General features: G+C 36.1%; 1 protein-coding gene across 1 annotated transcript in view; it reads right to left on the bottom strand.

Moving 5' to 3' along the window:
• Positions 1 to 10,970, bottom strand: part of LOC128552740 (multiple epidermal growth factor-like domains protein 10) — a gene marked incomplete at its 3' end in the record, with an annotated part of 43,023 nt that extends 32,053 nt beyond the window's left edge. The window contains exons 1-2 of the mRNA XM_053533796.1: positions 10,837 to 10,970; positions 889 to 940 (exon numbers count right to left, since the gene is read on the bottom strand). The remainder of the gene's footprint in view (positions 1 to 888; positions 941 to 10,836) is intronic.
• Positions 10,971 to 26,425: the final 15,455 nt, after the last annotated feature.

Genomic DNA, 26,425 nt, shown 5'->3' with positions numbered 1-26,425 from the left:
AATGAAGAGGCAGACAAACTGGCTAAGCTAGGAGCTCAATCAGAACAACCAGCAAAACCTGTGATTTACAAGGAGAAAGTCACCTTCATCAAACCACTAACGAGACCAAGGATAGAGGAAATTGCTTTTTATCTCCTTGATTGGTCTGGACAAGTGATGTTGGTTATGCTTCGCTCAGGGCACAACAAGCTCAGTGGTCACATGTACACGAAATACAGACTGGCACCATCGCCAGCTTGTCCATGTTGTGAGGAAGATAGACTGTGGAGCATATACTTCAGAGATGTGAACGGCATGACCAGCAGCGTAATAAAGTTTGTGGTTTGTAGCCAAACTCGAACTTGACCTGTATTTAAAGATGCCTCACCTGTGAACCAAACATTATTTAAATTTGTCAAACTTTTCATGAGTTATTGTCTGAAGGCCAATGAAAACCAACGGATCGTCAAACTGACGGAACGACCGACCGTTAAGGTCAATCCTACGTAAATACCGTTACCTTAATTATTTTTACTTCAATCAAATCTTCTAGCATTTAAGACCAAATAGACAAGGAAGTAAAATAATTATAAAAACCTGTTGAGGCTCATGTGACTATGAAGATCGTATTTGTATATTGTAGATAAAAGAAAACATGCGATATTGGTAAAGTTGAATAGCTTTGTATAGTATTATATTTATTAGACAGGTCGTTCCTAACTGACACAGTTTACTCAAATTAATGAAAGGAAGACGTATCAATACCGGCATAAAAGCATAATAATGGCATTTTACATAAGCACGAGAAAAAATCATGGATATTAACCGCATGTTTTGGCCAAAACGGAATAGTGATAACTTTTTAAACCAAATGTTAACATATTTTTATAAGATACAGCAGTTGCTTACCGTTTCCAGTCTGTTAAACAGTCTTGTTGCAGGTATAGTTTTATTTCAGAATCTGTTAAAACAATGAGATATTGTATGAATTACCTTAACATACATGTTTCCAGTGAGTAATATAATAAGACATTATTTAAGTGAAACTACTTTAGCATTTACGGATATGATCTCATCGAGACAGATTAAACATCTGAAAAGTGAAACCGTCTATTAAATTTTTTTAATATTTACCCGTCAAAATCTTTATGCTAAATCTTAAGTCGTATCTTACTTATAGTCACAATCAACAATACCCCTGCCAACACCTCAAGCCTTCCACAACTATTTGGTAAGTCTTACTGAATTATTTTGATAGGTTATTTGATTCTGATATGGAGAGTGATTTCTACTAATTCCGTTATCACATGTTTTTTCATCGGCCTCAACGAGAGAACGGTAGTTTGCTATTTTGCTGTTTTCTTTGTGTTGATTCATCCCCATCTCCGTAAGAACGATAAAACAAGAAATGCAGTGATACTGAACAAATGGACAAAACATGCACACACCGAGATGGTTGTTTTTATGGTGGGGAGGGGATGGGGGACAGAACTAAAATTTTATTCTGTCACCCTGTCAACATGTTCAGTGGCTATTGCTTTGCGTTATGAATTTTATTTAAACAACCCAAAATAGTGTTAACGCTAGCATACATATAATAGATAAATGGCCCGTGATGGAATTAAAATTTCAGCCAGGTAGAATGACAATATTTTGCACCTTTATTTTGCACTGATGATTTCAGCAAAGTGGTTTTAATAAATATTTGAACACTACATATGTTGAGCTTTCCACTTAATAAAATGTGTACATCAAACAATGTTTGTTCGTTATTTTCATTAAAACATTGTATAATTGACAGTCACTGAATTTGAAAAAGCTAAAAAGTAAAGGTAAACTAGGAAATAATAGCCGCCGGTTTCTTTTTGCCACGCCGGTATTTGGCAAATTCAGCCCATATTTATACGCGCTTTACAAAAATGAAAATTGCCTTAAATTGTTACATTAACCCACCTATTTTAAAGTTAGTATGTTTTGATATGATATCATTACTAGTTTTTTGTTAATCAGTACGAGAAAATTACATTTGCCATGGCAAAAGCGGTTTTTGCCATGGCAAATCGGTCTTTTGCCATGGCAAAATGTCTTGCCATGGCAAAATTATTTTGCCATGGCAAGAAAATTCATGATTTTTTTTTCATTTTTCTTAAAAAGTGATTTTAACTATTTCCAAACGAATGTATTGGTAGAAATATGTTGTTTCATATCGATAACTCAGTTCTTTTTATTTTGCCATGGCAAAAACAGGCCATGGCAAGATTCTGCCATGGCAATTTTGCCATGGCAAGGTTCTGCCATGGCAATTTTGCCATGGCAAGTTTCTGTCATGGCAATTTTGCCATGGCAAGTTTCTGCCATGGCAAAATTTTACCATTGTAAGTTTGCCATGGCAAGATTTTGCCATGGCAATAAAAAAAATTTCCAATATTTTAAAGGAAGTTTGATAATTTTAGTGATTATGAAATACAATACTGACAGAAACAGAGAAGATTTTAGATTTCTTGGCACATTTGTATCAGCAAGAACAGAATCTTGCTACATAGATTGTTTCACCATTACTGGGGTAAATGCTGATTGATTTTCAGCGGCAAGAAGTATTTTTTTACTTCCTTGTTTTAATGAATGAGAATGTATGAAATGTATTTGTAAGATTACATAACTGTGACCGTCTGCCATATATTTTTCTATTTAGAACAATGCAAATATTACTTAAATTACAGAACATATCTTTTCATCAATAAGTAAGTTTTCTTTGTTTATGAAATATAATATTAGTTATTATCATAGTTTCCTGGTTTTGATGTTATATATGACTCAGAATTTAGCAGGCTTGGATAATCTAAGCCGCGCAAAAATAGAAAAATAAATATTCCAACAAAAATGTTTAGCGCTTTAAAGTTTTTTTTATATTCTTCATCTGCATTCAGGTACATTTGTCAAATAACGTAAAGAGTAAGCATGTTTAATAAAATATTTCTATTTTCATACTGACTGTATCTGACAACATCTGTATTTAATTAAAAATATTGGGGAATTTGGCTGTTAACATAGACGCAGTGCTTCCGCTGTAATAAATTACGGCTGTCTCAGGCGCTCCGAAAGCAATTTACTTAAATGTTGCATTATATCAATTCTTTATTGCATATGGCTAAAAATTTATATATTAATATATAATTGTGTGAGTCTTCAAATACGAGACAGTGGTTATATCGTATTTTTATTTAAGAAGAAACAGATATAATCTATAATGGATATAACAGACTATTTGGCTATACGGAAAGAAACAGATATTATAATTCACAATGTGTAGCAAAGCTGATTATCAAGTAACTATCTACTTGCAAAGTACATTATATGTTATGAAATATAGTCATTTTTATTTATTAACATGATACGTCAGCCAGTGTAATTTTCAAATAGAAAAGACCGATAAAACGTTTTCCGTATACAGTACAAACGTTTTTTCAATATTTTAGTAATGCTAACTTAAAGTAAATAGCTTGTATTGCGTATATTTTTTTTGAAAAGTTAGTACTACCAATATTTTACAAGGGAAAATATTTTGTCCAAACGATTCTCAGGCGAAAATAGAAGACTACTAAATAAGCATTTATAGCCAAAGTGTTATCTATGACGAATTTAAAGTATCTTTACAAATCCTCGCGCGATATAGTGTAAACTTAATGAATTTGCGAGTCGAATGTTAAAATATTATCCAGAGGTACCTACATTCAATCAAACAAGAAGCTGCGTTTAAGTGGCGGGGGCCAGTTTCTCATTTGGCCCCGGTACGTTTTTAAATAAAATAGACATATGCACTTTACAGGCATATATATTCAACTGGTTATTTATGATGTGTATAGAACTAAGGATTCCTGCGTACGAGTGATTATTGTGTAAAATAAATATGTGCATGTATCGATTTTCCTAGCTCCATGTAGACGGCCGGTCTAAAACTTTACCTGAGGTAACGGAAGTCAGACGAATTGGAAACAGTCATCAATCCATCCAGCTTCAGCTCAAAGTTGCGGAAAAAGTAAACGGTCATGAGCCCACTTTTCTTCCCACTATTATTTTCGTCGGGCCACATGCTTTAAAAGTATGCATGTGTTTTAGGTCAGTCATTTGCAGATAATACGGTACAAGTTCGCGCAAGGTGTGCATTTTGGGCCATTTTTGTGTAAAAATTTAGTGTCCTGAAACCTGCGTTTTACTCGTTTTATCACAGAAGCAACAAAAATCGGCAGACTGAAAATGTCACATAATGAAGTGCTATGTGTATGCAAGACATTCGCTCAATAATTGCCTTGAATTTGTCGAAATTGGATTTTTATGATTTTTTTCGCACTGGTATCAGTGCAGAGTTGTGGAGTTCAAATTTACCGTCCCTTGCCCCCATAAGTGATTCGGCCAAAATTAAATTTCGGAAAATCTCTGATTTTGCGCAGTTTTAGGTAGTTTAGAACCTCTAGATTGAGATTTTAAACTTTCTGGGGACTTAAAACGCTAAATGACGGCACAGCGGCTCAAAAATGCTACGGTGAGGACACATCAAGGTTTGAAAGTCAATATCTGCACAGACGATTTTTTCAAAATTCTAGCACTATTAACAGTGTAAAAACACCTTTTTTCATTATTCTTAACCCACGTAGCGCATATTTAGCCAATCAGCTCTGCATTCCATCAATCAGGGGATGCTTGGAGGCTGGGACCCCATAAAATGGGCAAATAGGGGGTGGGGCATTTTATTTTTGCAAAATGATGCGAATATGACTTTATTTCATTTTTACTGATAGAATACGTTGAATTACGCCAGAAAATGATAAAAACGGACGTATTTTACGTCATTGGTCTCGTAGCGACAAATTGTTAATTTTGGCTCATTTTGCGCGAGAGGGGTAGGCTAGTTTAGACGCTCACTTACAGATATATTTTCATGCTACTAAAATATTTTTGTGTGGTTATATTCGCAAAAGAGGTATTAAAGTTCAGAACAAGTAAAATCCGCTTTTGGTATAAAAAGAAAAATCTTAAAGTGGCAGGGGCCAGTTTCGCATTTGGCCCGGGTACGTTTTTTAAATAAAATAGAATATGCACTTTACAGGCATATATATTCAACTGGTTATTTATGATATGTATAGAACTAAGGATTCCTGCGTATGAGTGATTATTGTGTAAAATAAATATGTGCATGTATCGATTTTCCTAGCTCCATGTAGACGGCCGGGTCTAAAACTTTACCTGAGGTAACGGAAGTCAGACGAATTGGAAACAGTCATCCATCCATCCAGTTTCAGCTCAAATTTGCGGAAAAAGTAAACGGTCATGAGACACTTTTCTTCCCACTATTATTTTCGTCTGGACACATGCTTTAAAAGTATGCATGTGTTTCAGGTCAGTCATTTGCAGATAATACGGTACAGGTCGCACAAGGTGTGCATTTTGGGTCATTTTTGTGTAAATATTTAGTGTCCTGAAACCTGCATTTTACTCGTTTTTATCACAGAAGCAACAGAATCGGCAGACTGAAAATGTCACATAATGAAGTGCTATGTGTATGCAAGACATTCGCTCAATAATTGCCTTGAATTTGTCGAAATTAGATTTTTTATGATTTTTTTCGCACTGGTATCAGCGCAGAGTTGTGGAGTTTTCAAATTTACTGTCCCTTGCCCCCATAATAAAAAGCAAAACATGCCCCGGGGTTATGATAAAAGGTGTTGAGGTATTTAGATTAAGGTGAAGATCATAATATGAAGGTCAGTGACATCTATATATAGATTACTTTGTATGTCTGCCACACGGTTTGTTGCGTGTAACTATGAACTAGATTTCGGCTGCTCTTTCTGATCTCTCTGTTGACCCTTTAGCCACGTAAAAGAAAAAATAGCCACATTAAAGCTTACGGAATGAATGACATCAAAGAAAAAGTACGGTTACAGCTTGTCCCTCTAGCCATATAAGTATGCAATGTAAGCACAGAGGAACAAACGAAGAGTTGAAGGAAAATGAAAAGGAAAATTTAGGCAGAACTTTGCGAAATAAGTAAAAGGTTATAGGACAGTTATTTACAACATATGATTTCGTTTAACTATTAACTTGTGATCTTTTTAAATAGAAGACAGACCAACAGATAGACAGACAAACAGTTTTTATTTACATTCAGGTTCTACAGTATGTATACATGAGAACAATGTGATTTATTTTTGTTGGATTTAACGTCGCACCGGCACATGATAGGTCATATGGGGACTTTCCAGCTTTAATGGGGAAGGAAGACCCCAGGTGCCCCTCCGTGCATTATTTCATCACGAGCGGGCACCAAGGTAAAACCATCGACCTTCCGTAAGCCAGCTGGAAGTTCCTCACATGAAGAATTCAACGCCCCGAGTGAGGCTTGAACTCACATCGATAAGGGGCAACTGATTTGAAGTCAACGACCTTAATCACTCGGCCCCATGATTTATTGTATTACCAAATGTGGGTGTATATATATACCTAGCAATTATATTGAAACAAACATTTACATGTTTACTTTTTTCTTGTAAATGGGGACCGTGGCATTAGCGTGTTTGTTCCGTGCGCACGATTAATAGGCTGGACACCACTAAATCCGGCTGTTCTTTATTTTATATAAAAGTCACTCACTTTAAATCGGGTTTTCAACATTTTCTAGCATATCAGATTTTCAGAGACTTACATTTCCATAAAGAACTATATCGAAAAGAAAAACAAAAATAAAAGGGGTTGTTAACTTTTATATAAGAAAACTACAGTTCGCTAAATACAATCCGCTAAATTTACTCCTTTTCGCTTCTTTCAATTTCTCTTTCCAAAACATTAGATTCTTACGCCGCCATTTTTACATAGAATTCGGTAGGACTATGCCGATGTCGATAGAAAGCAAAGGTATACATACTGGAACGTGGTAGGGTAAAAGTAAACACGTTGCAGTTGAGAAAAGGCACTAGGAAAGGAAAAAAAAGATTAGTACTATTTATATGTGGACTACTTACATTCTATTTAGTAGTGATAAGCCTTAAACACTTTGCATTGTACTATTCGTACACGTTACACGTTTGGTTAATCGTGCAGCAAATCATATTAGTGAGATTGTGTTGCATTATACGCATGCGCAGCTGGTACATTGGAAATGGTAAGGCGCGTGCGCAGCGTGCGTCGTCTGCATGATGTCATGTGGAATTGTTTTAAACATTGCTTTCATTTCAAAAGTTTAAATGGAATCAGAACATAATAACTAATTTATCTTGATTAACTACCGTTTGTAAGAGCAAACATAGAACACATTTTCTTTTTATTTCGTATCATTTCGTTCTTAAGATCTACATTTTAAAAAAACATTCCAGTGAAGTTATTCCTTTAGCCACGTAAAAGAAAAATAGCCACATTAAAGCTTACGGAATGAATGACATCAAAGAAAATGTACGGTTTGCGAAAATTGAAATCTGTGCCAAAATTGTCGAAAAAGTCATTGCTTGTAACTTTGGATGTCACATCACTGTATACAAATATACCACATGCTGATGGAATAGACGCGTGTCGACACTACCTAGATAAAGAAAATAATAATAGTAAACTATCGACGGATGAAATATGTAGCCTCATAAAGTTAACTCTCGAAAACAATCATTTTCAATTTAGTGGTGAAAACTATGTCCAAACTTTAGGAACGGCCATGGGTAGTTCCATGGCACCTGCGTATGCCTCCTTATTTATAGGTAAATTAGAAACTGATTTTCTTGAAAGTTATCATCTGAAACCTGCTGCTTGGTTCCGCTTCTTAGATGACATTTTCATGATATGGGATCATTCTCTCGCAGACTTAAAGGATTTCATAAAAAAGCTGAATGCATATCATCCAACAATAAAAGTTATTTACAACGTATCTGAAAACAATGTGTCATTCCTAGATGTAACAGTGCTGAAAAATAAAAGCAATAACATATCTACGGGCATTTACATCAAGTCTACAGATGTTCATCAATACCTGGAATACAGTTCATGTCATCCAGATAAATGTAAAGAAGGCATACCATTCAGTCAGGCGAAGCGATATCGACGCATCATATCAGACGACGGTAAATTTCAAGAATCTCTTGACAACTTAGAACAGTATTTTAAGAACCGGAATTATCCCGACAACGTTATTAAGACCGCATTTGAAAAAGTGTCGAGTTCTACACAAGATGAGGCTTTAATCAACAAAAATACAGACATAAACAGTAGCCAATTAATTCCATTTGTGATCCCATATAACCCGTCCCTTCCGCATCCTTGACTTACAATAAACAAATACTGGGATCTTTTGAAACTGTCCAACAATAACAGTGTACAACAATTATACAACTATAAACCTGTTCTAGCTTACAAACGACCCAAAAACCTACAGGATTATCTTACTCATTCGTCGCTAAACAAAAAATCTTTGGATTGTAAAACAAGTAGATGTAACAGACGCAGATGTACACATTGTGACAGTATTATTGAAAGTGATGCATTTACGAGTACAAATACAGGGAAAACTTTTAAAATATTTTCGGTGGAAACTGCACGTCTAGTGACGTTATTTATTTAATCACATGTAAAAGGTGTAAAGTACAATATGTCGGTCAAACGCATCAACTTGTGTCGAAACGATGAACAGTCATAAACTTACTTTTTATATGTGTAATTCGAGAAATATATGTATTGTTCTAAACAGAAAAATATATGTCATATGATCACCGTTATATAATATTACAATTACATTTCATCAATTTTTATTCATTAAAACAAGGAAGTAAAAAACTACTCCTTGCCACTGAAAATTAACATTAGCATTTATCCCAACAATGGCGAGATAATCTTTGTAACAAGATTCTGTGCTTGTCGATTTAAATGTGCCAACATAGGAAATATAAAATCTTCTCTGTTCCTCTTGTATTGTATTTCATAATCACTAAAATTATCGAACTTCCTTTAAAAATAACTTAATTGCCAAGGCAAATTAAAATAAACAACTGAGTTATCCATATGAAACAATATATTTCTACCAATGCATTCGTTTGGACATAGTTAAATCACCTTTTTATGAAAAATTAAACAAAATTGTAGCAGTGTGCACAACGCCCAACTTCATGGTGCTGCCTCACTAGAATATCACTCCGTAAAATCGTGATATGTTAACTCACCCAGTAACATTATACTGACACCGGACTGACAAATCCTAAGACTACCGTCTTGAGCGCCAAGTGAGGAAGCTTCTAACACCATTTTTACGTCTTTGGTATGACGCGACCGGGCATCGAACCTATAACCGGTTCCGCTGGTGTGTGACTTTCTACGGGTTTTGCAAAATGCTTATTTTTGTAACACAGCATATGTTGCACAAACCTATGTGCAAGGGAAAATCTGATACACATTTTGTCTATTCGTCATTAAAATCGATGTATGATGTCTTGAATGCTTAAGTACCTCAATGCAGATCACGTATATAAAAAAAACTTTAAAGCGCTAAACAGTTTTGTTCGGATATTTTTTTTTTCTATTTTTGCGCGGCTTAGAGTATCCAAGCCTGCTAAAATTCTCGAGTCATATATAACATCAAAGATCAAGATACGATGATGATAACTAATATCGTATTTCATAAACGAAAGGAACTTACTTATTTGATGAATAGATATGTTCTGTAATTTAAGTAATATTTGTATTTTTCTAAATAGAAAAAAATATATGGCACACGATGACCGTTATGTAATATTAGAAATATATTTCATACATTTTCATTCATTAAAACAAGGATGTAAAAAACTCCTTCTTGCCGCTGAAAATCAACCAGCATTTATCCCAGTAATGGTGAAACAATCTATGTAGCAAGATTCTGTGCTTGCTGATTTAAATGTGCCAACACAAGAAATCTAAAATCTTCTCTTTTCCTGCCAGTATTGTATTTCATAATCACTAAAATTATCAAACTTCCTTTAAAATATTTGAAAAAATAAATTAATTGCCATGGCAAAATCTTGCCATGGCAAACTCACCATGGCAGAATCTTGCCATGGCAAAGTTGCCATGGCAGAAACTTGCCATGGCAAAGTTGCCATGGCAAAAATGCCATGGCAGAACCTTGCCATGGCAGAATCTTGCCATGGCAAAGTTGCCATGGCCAGTTTTTGCCATGGCAAAATCAATAAAACTGAGTTATCGATATGAAACAACATATTTCTACCAATACATTCGTTTGGAAATAGTTAAAATAACTTTTTAAGAAAAATGAAAAAAAATTGCCATGGCAATTTTGCCATGGCAAAATCACGAATTTTCTTGCCATGGCAAAATAATTTTGCCATGGCAACACATTTTGCCATGGCAAAAGACCGATTTGCCATGGCAAAACCGCTTTTGCCATGGCAAATGTAATTTTCTCGAACTGATTTACAAAAAAACTAGTAATGATATCATATCAAAACATACTAACTTTAAAATAGGTGGGTTAATGTAACAATTTAAGGCAATTTTCATTTTTGTAAAGCGCGTATAAATATGGGCTGAATTTGCCAAATACCGGCGTGGCAAAAAGAAACCGGCGGCTATTAAATGTAAAGTGATTTGTTAAGTAGACAAAAAGTTTAATATTATACAGTAATTGTTGCAGTCATACCATTTTCTTTCAACGACATAAAAATCTTTTTTTATTTTACTTGATTGTGATTATTTTTCGAAACAATCGATCTTAATATGCTATTTAAAATGTAGCCATTGCGTTTAAATGATTTTTTTGTCAAAAACTTAAACGAAATGCTAAATTAAGGTATATAGATGCGAGTATTTATAAAAAGTTCATAGTTATCTACATACCATTTTAATAATCCGTTTAATTCTAAACACACATGCCACCTCGAATATTGTTTGTTTTGCAGACAATAACCTTATACTGTTATACGTTAAATATTTTAATTTAAAACAGGAAGTAAATAGTAGAAGCCGGCGATATTTAAAACATGATACAAAGAATGAAGATCCTATTTGTATATGCTCGATCTAAGACACGAGATATCGATATGGTTGAAGGAGTTTGAATAGTATCATATTCATATACGGCGAAATATTACACCAGTATCGTGATTTCATTGTTGTCTCCCTTGTACTATACGACGTTTATACTTAACGATAAGGACTTTTGAATAGAACAATAAAGAAACATTTTCCTATACCCGAAGCATTTATTATTGCCAATTTCGCGTCGGCTTAAGCAGGCAGATTGACAAGTACGTATATCTGGCTAGAAAGTCTAAAAATGTTTGTCGCTCTAAATTTCTCATATTATGAGATGAAAAATTAAAACACTTGCAAACTGTCCTGTTTCTTAAGAAATGTAAAAACTACATGCATGTGTAGAACCTGTATATTGTTATACATGAAATGATTATTTAAGTAAAACATCAATCATTCCTCCTATAATAAGAAAACATGGATTTAGCTACGAAAACACATAAAAATGTAAAAATCTCATTTTCGTTTCAACTTCTTAATGAAAAAACATACTGTTGCATTGGAACATTTTAAGTACTAGCGAGCCTTTTTTATTACCTAAATGTCTTACAACAAAATATGCTGAGGTAATTTATGACTTTCATATGACAATTTTAAAATAGATTTTATATTGTAACGCATGCCCTTTCAGTCTGCGTCCATGAAAACTTTGCCTAAGTAATACATATATAATCCCCTTATGGCGTAAAGGGAGGTATTAACTAAACAGAGGTAAAACAACATATTAAACTGTTAAAATTAAAACAAGCTATGCCATTTTTTGGTTTAAGTAGACCAAGTTTACCTAATTTTCTTTAAAGTGTAATTCTGTTGCACACATGGAACACATAATATACGTTCGAGCTTCTTTTTTTCTCAAGACCGATTATTTATATATGAACATTGTGGAAATTGTATACTGTAATTTATGCCCTTTTAATTTCAGTCAGTAAGAACTTATTATTTAAGATATGCATGTAGTAAAAGCTATGACCTTAGATACTAGAAAAAAATTAAATATTCAAAAGGGAAAGCCATGTTCCAAAAAACGCAGCCTCCTAAATCGTTAACCAAGTACGCAAATACACCGACACATACTCACACAAATCAAACACACTAGAACAAAAACAAACAAATAAATGAAGATACTTACTAGTATCACTGCAAAATATATGATGCATGTAGCAACTGAAAGCAAAACTTGATAAAATGAAATATGCAAGTACATTATGCCTTACACGAGTATTCTTCTTCGTTGGCATCTTTGTATTTGCTTTCTCCCCGTTGTTGTATTCGCCATTTATGTTATTCTTAGCGATTGTTTGTATCATTCACTGTGCTTGGCACGCTTGTAATCATTCATCGTCATCAGCATTCTTCGTCATTGCCGGTATTCATTGTGGGTAGATTCCATTTTAGCGGTCCCCACTTACTTTGACTATTTATTTTAGGAGGGTTGTGTTTAAATTATTGTTAAAATAACATAGCGTTGGTATGGGGCCAGTAGCACTAATGGAAAAAGCAGGGGTGTGGGGGCGGCAGCCCCCAAAGTAACGTGACGTCATGACGTATTTCCGACCGGGGGACCGCTAATCTGGAAGTGTCCCTTCATTGTTGATGGTGATATTATCCGCTCACCAATATCATTATCATCTTGTCGTAAAGGACATTACCTAAACGCGTGTCATCTACCTGACCCTAAGCGTGTGTTTATGTAATAGATACCGATCGAAGTGGATGTATGCATCGCTATACTAACCTGAGCCCGTGCAATGCGCGAATACCGAGCCACGAAGTTTGTGGCGAGGTATTTATGCTTTATACGGGCTCAAGATAGTATACATGTAGCGATGTAGCTCGGTATTCACGCATTGCACGAGCTCAGGTTAGTATAGCGATGTATACCGACAATGAGCCTCGATATCTGATTTAACACATTGGCGGGCACACATTCATCAGTACATTGGAAATGCACAGACACTTGGGGCTCGGACCCCTATCCACCCCGCTTTCCTCCGCCCCTGGTAAAGTTTTGCCAATACTTTTTTGCATTTTACCAAATTGAGCATAGGCGACGACCATAAAACGCATTTTGTAACATTTCAGCGTGTGTTTTAGATAAATGTATTTTTTACCATCAATGCTTTCAATATCACAAGATTTGAAACATCGCACGAAACAATGGGAACACTTGTTTGCGCTGACCCTCGCTTTATGTAGCGCATGTCATGGTCACAAATCGGGTACCAAAATTAATACCCTTCGATAAAAATAACTGTCCAAGGTGCAAACAATCAGTTCCGCTATGTAAACAGACCTCGTGTAACACTTATTGAAGCGATAATCCGGTATAATGTAATCGTAACGGTATTATTTTTGGTACCCGGCAACGATATACGCTGTACAAAGCAGGGATCAATTAGCCAGGAAGTATTCCATGAAAATTTAGATTGACTGATTTATAATATTTATTGGTTTCCCGTCGGAATACAAATAACATAGCGTTGTTATGGGGCCAGTAGCACCGATGTCATTTGACAGTATGGTAACAGACACGCCGATTGATACCAGTGATTCATTGGTAGCGGTTAATTTATAAGTTTAATTGGCTATGGTTTTCCTAGTGTCCGTGCGAAGTTTTAAATCGTGTAATATTGAGAGCATTGATGGTATGTCTTTTAAAACACGCTGAAATGTTACAAAATGAGTTTTATGATTGTCGCCTATGCTTAATACAAGGTAAAATTCTAAACGGTATTGGCTAAACTTGACCAGGGGCGGTGGAAAGCGGGGTGGATAGGGGGTCTGTGTGGAAATGTACATGTAAAAGTAGAATGTACTCGGACAGCGAAGCAGACTATTTTTTTTGCCAATATCTTGATAACTACGAATAATATGAGAGGGAGAGGGCTAACGACTCAATTAACGTTTGTGAACGTTCCTGATGGAGACAAGGGTTTTTGGAGATTCTTACTGAAGCAATAGACGTGTCAGATATGTTTGAAACTATGGGACCAACGGTGGTTGCGGCATATAAAGCTGAACGATGTTTCATTATAATTATCTAAATAGATAGATTTAATGAATATACATCTTTCGTGCACTTATTTTATTTACAAAAATTCACCATTTCATGTTGTAGTTGGTAACATTTTCATGCTTTAGAAATAGACAGTATGCTAGTTTGGAAGGAGTACATAATGTTCGAAAAAGAGACGTATGATTTTATCACCATGTTCGGCCGTCTGTTCGTCTGTCCGTCCGTCACCATGTTCCGTTTTCAGAGTCTTACTCAGAAATCATAATATATATATATAAGGTATAGCTTTCAAACTTTAAGGTATTTCCGCAAATTGAAATTAGAAATTCACGTGAAATATCAGAATCCTCGAAACAGCTTTCGAAAAGCAAGGACACAAAAAAATGATAAAGAAAATAAAATATGATAAAAGTTGAAAAGATATATCTGTAGGTAAACCTGCGAGCATGAAAGCTACTCTGCACCCTATCTCCACATTGCCTTGGAAGAAAATGAGTGAACATTTTTTTCGTGCAAATTTTTGGTATCGTATGCCACTGGCACCCGATCAGAAAACAAAATGCCTCCGTACGTATTATACATTACCCCAAGGTATTCTACAAGAACCATGGTCATGAACGGGAAAGTGCACTAACCCGTTTCAATCGAACATTTCTTAACTTAAACGCGCAGTTCAGTGAACGGGTACCTAGTATATTGAACAAGCGATAATTTATCTTCCATCGTGCACCAGTCACATTGTCTCATTATTCCATATTGCTGAGATTATCAACATATTTTATGCTTTCGTCAACGTTACTGAAAAACTTGCTTGACCTTCCCTAAAGAACATCCGGTCTAGAGGTCACGGCAGGGTGCACATGTTAGGCAAAACGTAAACAAACAAACCATTATTTAAAAAACTCACAATTTTACACTAAAACTGGAAATGATGAATGAAATTCATCTTTATAATTATGATCTTTAATTTGAAATCGTACATTGGTCTGCATCTGTTCTGTTTATTTTATTCATTTTGTACATTTATGCTGCATTTCACATTTTAGCGAACACGTGTAGTAAAATAACGATTGACATACATTTTTACAACAGCCAATCAGAATGGTTTTGTAATCTAGAACGGAACCTTACCAGGGAAGTTCAAGCATGTTTTTTGTGTAACGTTGAAAGAACTATAAACTATGCGTTGTTTTTCTAAGATAAGATGTATTGAAAAAATGTGACCGGTACACTATGGAAGATAAATTACCACTTGTTTGATATCCATAGTACACATTTACCGCACTGCGTGTTTTAGGCATGAATTGCGCGATTGAAACGGGTTAGTTCTAAAAGTAAACCAGAAGGCCTAGTAGCTGGGCAGATAATTGAAACAATACTGCATTTGGTGATGAAAGTATAAAATTTGGCATGTGTACTCGTCTGGGCCTACTTCTTTCAAAAAGCCCGTTAGCCACTTGAAAATTCAAAATGGCGGCCATGCAAGATGGCCGCCACAGGAAGTTGATTTTTGAGTTGAACAGACCTATACAAAGTTTACTTTTGTCAATTTTGAGAAAAAATATCTGTTAAGATGCTTTGCGTGTGCAAAACCTATTTTTGATACACAGAAGACTGGTTTCAAAATCCAGTATGGCGTCTTTTTTCAAGATGGACGCCGTTTCATGTAAAAAGCACTAATTTGCCATTAACACTGACGTTCCTAGTCAAATCAATTTTAATGTTATGGACAAATAACATATTTAGAGTGTTGAAGGACAGTTTTGTCTCGCCTGCCACTTTTAAAACTGATGGCAGACAGAGGCGTAGCTTTTCCGACGGCGACGGCAATGACGACGGCAGCGGTGATGTCAACGTTAAGGTTGTATGTAAAGTTTTTATCTCAGAAACTACTCTGTTACTTGTGTAATCATTAGGCGCTGTACAAAGATAAGTTCCATAACTCTGACAAACATTTTAACAAAATTATTTCCCTATTTAAACATTAAAATTTTCAACGTTACGTCTTCGTATTAAGTTTTTTTATTTCTCAGAAACAACTGTTTAAATTGGGTTGAAACTTCACACATGCCTTCATGGTCATTAGGCACTGTCCAAAGCCAAGTTCAATATTCTGACATGAATTTTAACAAAATAACCTCCTTTTAAAATTGAAAATTGTAACAATAAGTTTTTGTGTCTCTAAATGGAATATATTTAATTATGTCCCTTTACGTCACTGCTTGATTGGACCTTGTAGTCAAACTCTATATAAGGCAGACATTTTCAGAATTAAAGTGTATGTAGCAATCCACGTAGACACATCAATTTTGATCAACAACAGACCTGTTTTGTGTCATAGGTGAATCAATGCAGATCTACCGTAGTTGTTTCCTCTGGAAGGCATGTCTCAAGACCTTATATTATTGCCAAATAGTTGTCACATTTGCAGCTGTATAGATCTGTACACGGGTACACGGGAGTCCAGTTGCATTTACACCTACAACAACATTCTGTTTTACATGTACATTTGGTCAGTTCTTTACAGGTATTTGCAAATGGTGGATTGTTGTCTAGTGTATCTGCCAAAGGTCACCATGTTTCTCCCATTCCCATTCAGCAGAATTCTCGACTTCCATTTGGCAAAACAGTGTCCCCACATGCAACCAGCTAGGTATGCAGCACGCTTTGTGTGTTCGGCAAAGGCTGCTTGAGTTGGGGGAATAACATCATATGACCTCTGTTTGGGGGCAAACATGTCCAGTCTGACACAATAAAGATGACAAACCTTTCAAGAACCATTTTGTTTTCATGTCCGATATACTCCTTGGTTCTCAAAGATATCTGTCACTTCCCGGCAAACATTCCAAGTTCTACAAACAGCCTTTCTACCCTTTCCCCGGAAACCTGACAATACTGATTGAAATGGCCGAATGATTGAATGACATCATGTATGAGAAACCAATTCAAATTTGTTCCCTGTTTGAAGGCTACCCACAGCTGTACAAGGCCAAGCCCTTCCAGCTCAGAAAATACATGAAAAGTGATGACAACAAAACGAAATGAGGTCATGGCGCCAGACGAAGGGTTACTAGCAACAGGAAAATCCCACCCAATTTGTGCAGTTTCTTGGGGGATGATGATGACAAGACTGATCTTTTTATTTTTCGGCAGACAGACATGTTGAAATGCACACACAAATAACTGTAATTTTGACCAGAGAGGAAAAGACTGTATGCAATCAGGAGAATCAGTCTTGAAGGTATGACGCCATGCAGTCATGAGGAATTCGATATACGGATGGGTATGCATGCATGCTGTTGTGGAGGGTCATAAACAGCTTGCCAGTAAAGCTACAGACACAGATTTAGTTGCCACCGCTATTCATGTATTTTCTGAGCTGAACGATCGTGGCCTTGAACAATTGTGGGTAGCCTCCGGACAGGGAACAAATTTGAGATGGGTTCCCATAAATGATGTCATTCAATCAATTGTCCATGAGAAAGCAAAAAGTATTGCTGTCTTTCATGTGTTTACAGGTTTTAATGTAGTGTCAGGTTTCCGGGGAAAAGGTAAAACGTCTGTTTGACAAACTTGGAATGTTTGTTCGGAAGTGACAGATGTCTTTAAAATTTTAGGTGTATATCGGCCATTGATATCTAATGAGGACAAGGGGGTTCGTGAAAAACTTGTCATCTTTATGTAAGACAGGTCAAGTTCTATAGCAAATATTTATGGCGTCAGACTGGACATGTTTGCCCGAAAACAGATGTCATATAATGCTCTCGGCCCAACACAAGCAGCCCTTGCCAAACACACAAAGCGTGCTGCATACCAAGCTGGTTGGATATGGGGACAGGCATTATTTGCCAAATGGAAGTCGAAAATCCTGCTGAATGGGGATGGAAGAAACAATATGAACTTTAGAAGATGCACTGGACCACAACCCACCATTTGTAAATAGCTGTAAAGAACTGACCAAATGTGCATGTAAAACAATGTTGTTCTAGGTGTAAATGCAAATGTGACAACTATTTGGCAAAAATATAAAGTCTTGAGACATGCTTTCCAGGGGAAACAAGTACAGTAGATCTGCTTTGTTTCACCTATGCACAAAGCAGGTCTTCTAATTATCAAAATTGATGTGTCGCTATATACACTTTAATTTTAAAAATGTCTGCGTTATATAAAGCTGGACCACAAGTTCTAATCAGCAATGACGGCCATAAAGGGACATAATTGAATAACATTCCATGCAGAGACACAAAAACTTAACGTTACAATTTCTAATTTTAAAAGGGGGATAATTTTGTTAACATTCATGTAAGAGTTATGGAACATGACTTTAGACAGTGCCTAATGACCATGACGGCGCATGTAAAGTTTCAACCCTATAAACCTTATAGTTTCTGAGAAAAATACTTAATACGAAGACCTAACGTTGAAAATTCAAAGTTAAAAAGGGAAATAAATCTGTTAAAATCTACGTCAGAGTTATAGGACTTGGCCTGGTACAACGCCTTATAGCCACAAAGGCATGTGTAAAGTTTCAACCCAATAAACAGAGTAGTTTCTGAGATAAGGACTTGACATATACAAACTTAACGTTGACGCCACCGCTGCCGTCGTCATTACCGTCCTGTCGGAAAAGCTACGCCTTAGTTCGCCGTCAGTTCCTAACGTCACAGGCGAAACAAAAACTGTCCTTCAACACCCTAAATATGTTATCCGACTATTACATTAAAATTGATTCAACTAGGAACGTCAGTATTAATGGCAAATTAGTTCTTTCACATAAAACGGCGGCCATCTTGAAAAAAAGACGCCATACTGGATTTTGAAACCAGTCTTACTGTGTCTCAAAAATACGTTTTGCACACTCAAAACATCTTAAAAGATATCTTTTCCTCAAAATTGACTCGGTTTAGGTCTGTTCAAGTCAAAAATCAACTTCCTGTGGCGGCCATTTTAAAAATGGCCGCCATATTGAATTTTCAAACGGCTAACGGGTTTTTTGAAAGAAGGAAGCTCAGACGAGTACACATGCCAAATTTCATGCTTGCATCACCAAATGCAGTATTTTCCCGAATAAATGACTTAGTCTGCCCAGCTATAGAGCTTAGATATTTGACATGTAGCATTACCTAGTAAACTTCTACAAAATTTGTTCAAATCATGCCTCTCCGGGATCAAAATTGACCCCGCCCCAGGAGTCATCTGATTTTACATAGTTACATTATGGTATTGCGTCAGGTGTAGGCTGCATATTTCTGAGCTCCTAAGTTTTGACTGTTTTCAAGTATTTCTGATTTATGTAGAATATTGAAAGTTTGCAGTTGTGTGCAGAAAATAGCTAGGATTGTGTTTTTGTATTTACTTTTTGGATTCAGTGTGTGTTTTTGAGAAATTTGGATTTTAAAAGCAAAACTTGTATAATATTGAGACATTTTATACATGTGTATTTTACCTACAGCAATGATGAGTGAAAACGTATTAATGCGGATTAAATATGAAAGATCAACTTTATACATTACTGGAAAATCAGTGATTGCCTAGGGTAGTCGACCTAATCCTATTGTCATAGAACAAACCAAGCAATTACGGATTCAGAAATACAAAAGAGGAAAGAGAGGTGGCCAAAATCGTGTAAGAAGGACATGGGATAATAATCAAGGAGTGAATGAAAATAATTTGCAAACATTACCACAAAAAATTCCCGCTTGGATTCAAACAAGATGTTTCTCAAATAGGAATAATTATAAAATTAATATGAACAAGCAAATTCGATGAATTGGTATCCCCCGCCGAAAGGGTTTGTGGTGAGGAATGGCAAAAAGATATATCCGGCAAAAAGTTAAGGATGTTAATAAGAAGCAAATAATTTCATTAGTCAAAATCAATTTAACAGAAAACAAATGTTTAATTAAAGAGTACATAATAAATGTATGATACTTTGATCCTGACTAAAGAATTTATTTTGAATGGGATATGCTTACTGTAATAAGGTTAGCTTTTAAAATTAAATGCAGTTAATTGAAATGTGAGCTTGAAGTTTAACTGGAATGAAATATTGTCTTTGAGTGGTTTGGCACCAGGTGTTGCTGTTTTACATGTACATTTGAACTTAAAAGATCAGATGTCCTTAAGAGAACACAGGTAAGATATCTTGAACATGGCTGAGGGCAAGGTTTGTGCAGTCACAACTTAACATGTCGAAGGTTTGAACATTTAAAAAAAAAAAGGAATGGAAATATATATATTTTTTTAGGGGGTGGGGGTGCAGGGGAACGGGAGAAGAAACAAAATTTCACATGTTGATTATAAATATTGATTGAAAATTAAAAATGAAAAAAAAAAAAGGTAAAAGGGTGAAGTTGGAGGGGGAGGGGGGGGGTGGGGGCAGAGGATGCATGATCAGTGGTGGGCATGACTGGTGGAGAAGTGAGTGTGGGGGAATGGTACAACTTGGAAGGTTTGAAAAAAAATCTAAAATAAGAAATGAAAAAAAAAAAAAAAAAAATTTGGGAGTGGTGGGGAGGGGGGTTGGGGAGGGGGAGGGGGTGTGACCAAGGCAAGTGGGTGACCAGGTGTGGGTGCGCAACTTCACATGTTTATAATAAATGTTCACAGAAAAGAATGAAAGAAATTTAATGAAATTCTGCCAAATGGTAAGTTTGTTATGTACAAATATGTTGATTTTTAGACAATTAAAGGGCAATAACTCTATAGTTACAAAAAGAAATCCGTCCAAAATTGTCTGTGCACAACCACATTATAGTGCTCTAAATTCTGTTAAAGTTTCATAGTTCTAGGTCAAATATATCAAAAGTTATGATGCAGAAATTGGCATATCTACAGATCTATAGTACCCTATATAGTTAACACTAGAAACCTCTAAGGGCCATAACTCTGGTGTTACACTTGGGCAATCTGTCTGAAACTTGATGGGCCCCATAACCTCATAGTGGTGAACATGTATATGAAGTTTGTTTCAAAAAAATCTAAAGTAAGGAATGAATTTTTTTTTTTTTTTTTTTTGGGGGGGGGGGGGGGGGGGGGGTGTCGGGGGATGGGGGGGTAGGTGTGTGATCAAGGTAAGGGGGTGACCAGGTGTGGGTACACAACTTCACATGTTTACAATAGATGTTCATGGAAAAGAATGAAAGAAATTTAATGAAATTCTACCAAATGGTATGTTTGTTATGTACAAATATGTGGATTTTTATACAATTAAAGGGCAATAACTCTTAATTTACAAATAAATCCAAATGAAATTGTGTGTACACAACCACATTATGGTGATCTAAATTCTGTTTAAGTTTCATAGTTCTAGGTCAAATATATCAAAAGTTATGATGCAGAAATTGCCATATTTATAGTACCCTATATAGTTAACACTAGAAACTTCTAAGGGCCATAACTCTGGTGTTACTTGGGCAATCTGACTGAAACTTGACGGGCCGCAAGAACTCATTGTGGTGAACATGTATATGAAGTTTTAAATAAATATTCCCAACCATTTCCTAGATATGGCTCCGGACGGACGGACGGACGGACGGAAAGACGGAAGGACGGACGGACGGACGGACGGAAAGACGGACGGAAGGACGGACGGACGGACGGACGGACGGACAACGCCAAAACTATATCCCTCCGACTTTCGTCGGGGGATAACAATATTACTAAGATAAAATGTGAATCTCTAAACATAACAAAATGTCAGAAAACACTAAAAGTATGTTCTATAAACCCAAGATCTGTAAAAAACAAATCAATACCCCTTTGTGATTTTATCCTTTCATACGATTTTGACGTTGTTGCAATCACAGAGACATGGCTTGACATTACCGTGGAAAAACATGCAGTAGTGAGCTTGTCCCTGACGGTTATCGCATGATGCAAGTCCCTCGTCCCGGGAAAATGTGCGGAGGCGGAGTCGCTATAATTTATAAATCCAATTTAGAATTTAAAATGCTGACATCTTCCGGTGATGGACACTTCTCAACATTTGAGCACATTGATTGTAACATTGCTACAAATAAGAACTCCTTGCGTCGTTCAGTCGTATACAGACCACCACCATCACAAAAGAACGGTTTCAGTACTAATGAATTCATTCAGCAGGAATGGCCTCTGTTTCTTTCAAAATACGCTACAATTGACAAGGCAATATTTATTGTTGGCGACTTAAACTTTCATCTAGACATACTTACGGATCGTGATGCTTCCAAGTTCAGCAGCTGTCTAGAAACATTCGGTATGGAACAACATGTTCGAGGACCAACACATGTTGCAAGACATATTTTGGATGTTCTTATCACAAGACACACTGAAAATATTGTATCAAATATAAAAGTTACTGACCCAGGACTCTCTGATTCTGATGGGAACATATCACGCGACCATTTCGCTGTGGTATTTCATATTCAAGAAAAACCTGCTCCAATAAAGAAAACTGTGACCTTCCTTAAGTTGAAATCCATTGACATTGAATCATTTGAAAACGAAATAAAATCTTTGGAGATTCTTGACACGAACACATTAATTTCTGATGTTGACGAGCATGTGGAATTATTAAACAACAGTTTGATATCACTCGTTGACCAGCACGCCTCTTGGCTTACTAAAACAATAGTGCTTAGACCGACTTGTCCATGGTATAATGAAGAACCACACGAAGCCAAATATTTAAAAAGAAAACTTGAACGCAAATGGAGAAAAACAAATCTGACAGTGGATCGTGGGATATACAGAAATCACTGTGTTTCTGTGAATAAATTGCTGAAACAAACACGTGTAAATTTCTATTCTGAAAAAGTAGAGTACTGCGGACGAGATCAGAAAACTTTATTTAAAGTGACAAAGAATCTTCTTGGTAGAGACGAGGAGGCCGTGCTGCCAACATCTTCTTCTTCCAAAGAACTAGCGCAAACTTTCCGCGATTTCTTTATCGATAAAATTGATGGAATTAGAAATAAAATTAGGTCAGAAATAGACTTACAAACCGGTGTTACCACCGAGGAAATTTCGAACACGCAAATAGATAAACTTGTTGCATTCACTCCAGTCTCACAGGATGAAGTGAAAAAAGTTATTTCAAAATCTGCAAGTAAATCGTGTGAGCTAGATCCACTTCCAACATGGCTTTTATTAAAATGCTTAGAAGAACTGCTACCATCTCTCACTAAAATAATCAAATATTCTTTGGAGAAAGCAAATGAACCGAAATCCTTCAAAAGTTCGTTGATCAGACCACTCATCAAAAAGTCAGGTCTAGATGCAAATGTTCCGAAGAACTACAGATCTGTATCTAATTTACCGTACGTGTCTAAAATACTTGAAAAGGTAGTCGATGCTCGTTTTGGAAAGCCACTTGTCTTTGAACAGTCTCCGAGAGGAGAACACCAATCTGCATACAGAAAATTTCATTCCACTGAGACTGCATTACTGAAAGTTCAAAATGACATTCTCGACCGAAATGATGTAACAATGTTAGTGACGCTTGACCTTTCGGCTGCTTTCGATACCATCGACCACAAGACACTATTGCACCGCCTCCATGACCACTTTGGTATTGCAGGGAAACCATTTGAATCGATAACTTCATATCTGAACGACCGCTACCAAACAGTGACCATAGATGGTGAATTGTCAAAACCAGTGCAAATGACATGCAGTGTCCCACAGAGGTCCGTTCTCGAACCAAAAGTTTTCACAATATACACTAAACCAGTTGGTACAATATGCAAGAAACATGGACTAAATCATCATTTTTACGCTGACGATGGGCAGCTTTATTTATCTTTCAAACCAACGAATCCGGTCTCTCAAAAGTTGCTTTACGCTGTGTTGAAAACTGTCTCGTAGAAATCGTATCTTGGATGAACAACAACATGTTGAAAATCAATGCCGATAAAACTGAAGTCATTGTATTTACCTCTTTAAGAAAAGAAAGACATATTAAATCGGTTACTGTGAAAATTGGAGAAGAGAACATTAAACTATCTAAATGTGTAAGGAATCTTAGTGCTTTTCTAGAATCCAAAATGAACATGGAAAAACATATTAACTCAGTTTGTAGATCAAGGTACGGACAGCTACGTCAAATAGGCCACATCAGGAAATATCTAAATACAGATGCTACAAAATCTCTAGTAAATTCACTCGTCACTTCACGCCCTGATTATTGCAATGCGCTCTTGTATAGTGTTCCGAAGGTCTTGCTGAATAGACTTCAAAGTCTTCAGAACACTGCAGCTCGAATTATAACGATAATATTGCGATATGATCACATTACGCCGGTATTAAAGGAACTGCATTGGATACCAGTTACTCATAGAGTGGACTTTAAGATTCTAGTTCACACATACAAAGCATTGCATGACCAATCACCGATCTATGTTAAAGACATGCTGGAACTCTATCAGCCAGCAAGAAATTTGAGATCCAAGAACAACTCAAAACAACTAGTTGTTCCAAAAAGCATAACTGTGAGGTAGATACGGTGGTCGTAGTTTTTCATCAGCTGCACCGAAGTTATGGAATGCTCTTCCGGCTACCATTACAGACGCTAAAAGTTTGGATGCTTTCAAACGATCATTGAAAACACACTTTTTCTTCAAGGTCTATTGAAACTCACTTTGCACTGAAAAACAAGCTTTGCAATGGAAATTATTTCCTATTGTCTATTGTTCTTTACAATATCTACAACAATTAAAATGTAGAGTAAAACTAAATACCTTTTATTGTTGATATATTTTTGTGTTGTATTGTATGTCCATATCATTCTGTGACATGTAGTTTTTACAGCGCTTTTGAACGTTTATTTTATAGATGAAAAGAGCGCTATAAAAGTCTGGTAAATAACAATAATAATAATAATAATAATAATAATAATAGGAAAATCTTCAAACATTTTCTAAAAACAAACCAGAAGGCCTAGAGCTTAGATATATTTGACATGTAGTATTGCCTAGTAGACCTCTACAAAATTTGTTCAAATTATGACCCCCGGTCTCAAAATTGACCCCGCCCCAGGGGTCACTTTATTTTACGTAGGAAAATCTTCTAAAATTTTCTAAAAAAAAACCAGAAGGCCTAGATCTTAAGTATTTGACATGTAGCATTGCCTGTTAGGGATCTTTTTTCAGATTTTATTAACTATCACAACAGCAATCTTTAAGTGTCGTGTGGCGGCTGTAAAATGTCTCCCCGTACTTGGATTCAGTGTTGTTATATTTTCTGGTCCTTTGGGATCATGGAGTCCATACAACATATGTGTAATAGAGTTCCGCTTAAGCCGGTGCTAGGGGGCGTGAGAGGTTTTGCACATTTCATTACCTCTCATGAACAGACTCGAACAAACCGAGTCTGCTATTATTCTTCTTGGTTGCATTCTTTGTTTCCAAGGGATCTTTTTACAGATTTTATTAACTATCACAACAGCAACCTTTAAGTGCCGTGTGGCGGCTGTAAAAAGTCTCCCCTTACTTGGATTCAGTGTTGTTATATTTTCTGGTCCTTTGGGGTAAAATTGACCCCGCCTTAGGGGTTACTTGATTGTACATTGGAAAATCTTCCAAAAATTTCTAAAAATCATCAGTTTGACATTTGAAACATGTAACCCATGTTACTCAGGTGAGCGATCCAGGGTCATGATGACCCTCTTGTTTTCTGAACTGATTTGAAAATTTTGACCTTGAACAAATATATTTTGAGTCATAATAAATATAAATGAAAAATTATAGTTTAAATGACATTTGTGCACATAGGAAAACTGCAATGATGTAGATTTTACTGAAACTTCTCACAATATTTTCTATCATATTGTCGAATGAAATGTATAGGTCAATGTGTTCATTTTGAAATATTTCCTACTGACTACAGAGAACCCCGATTAGAAGCTGACTTTATGAAAGGGGAATTATATCAAGTGCAATCATTTTTGTTCACCTGAGCCAAAGGCTCATTGTTAGCTTTTGTGGCCGCTCAATGTCCGTCATCCCTCGTGCATCGTCCGCTGTCAACAATTTCAAAAAAATCTTCTTCTTGAAAACCACTGGACAGAGTTACACCAAACTTTACAGGAATGGTCCTTAGGTGGTCCCCTTTCAAATTGTTTAAAAAAATTGAATTCCATGCAGAACTCTGGTAGCCAAGGTAACCGAAATGAAAAACTTTAAAAATCTTCTTGTCCAAAACCACAGTCTAGAGCCTTGATATTTGGCATGTGACATTATGTGATGGTCCTCTGGGGGTGAAAAGAGGTTCCGGCCCGGGGTTCCCAAGTCTGAAATAGACTTATATAGAAAAAAAATCTTTAAAAATCTTCTTGTCTAAAACCACAAGACCTAGGCCTTTGATATTTGTTATGTAGCATTGCCTTGTGGTCCTATA

This window comes from Mercenaria mercenaria, unplaced genomic scaffold (genome assembly GCF_021730395.1).
Source record: "Mercenaria mercenaria strain notata unplaced genomic scaffold, MADL_Memer_1 contig_3108, whole genome shotgun sequence".
Taxonomy (NCBI): Eukaryota; Metazoa; Mollusca; class Bivalvia; order Venerida; family Veneridae; genus Mercenaria; species Mercenaria mercenaria.
The sequence above is the reverse complement of the archived record's forward strand: the minus strand, read 5'-3'. Positions and strand labels throughout refer to the sequence as shown.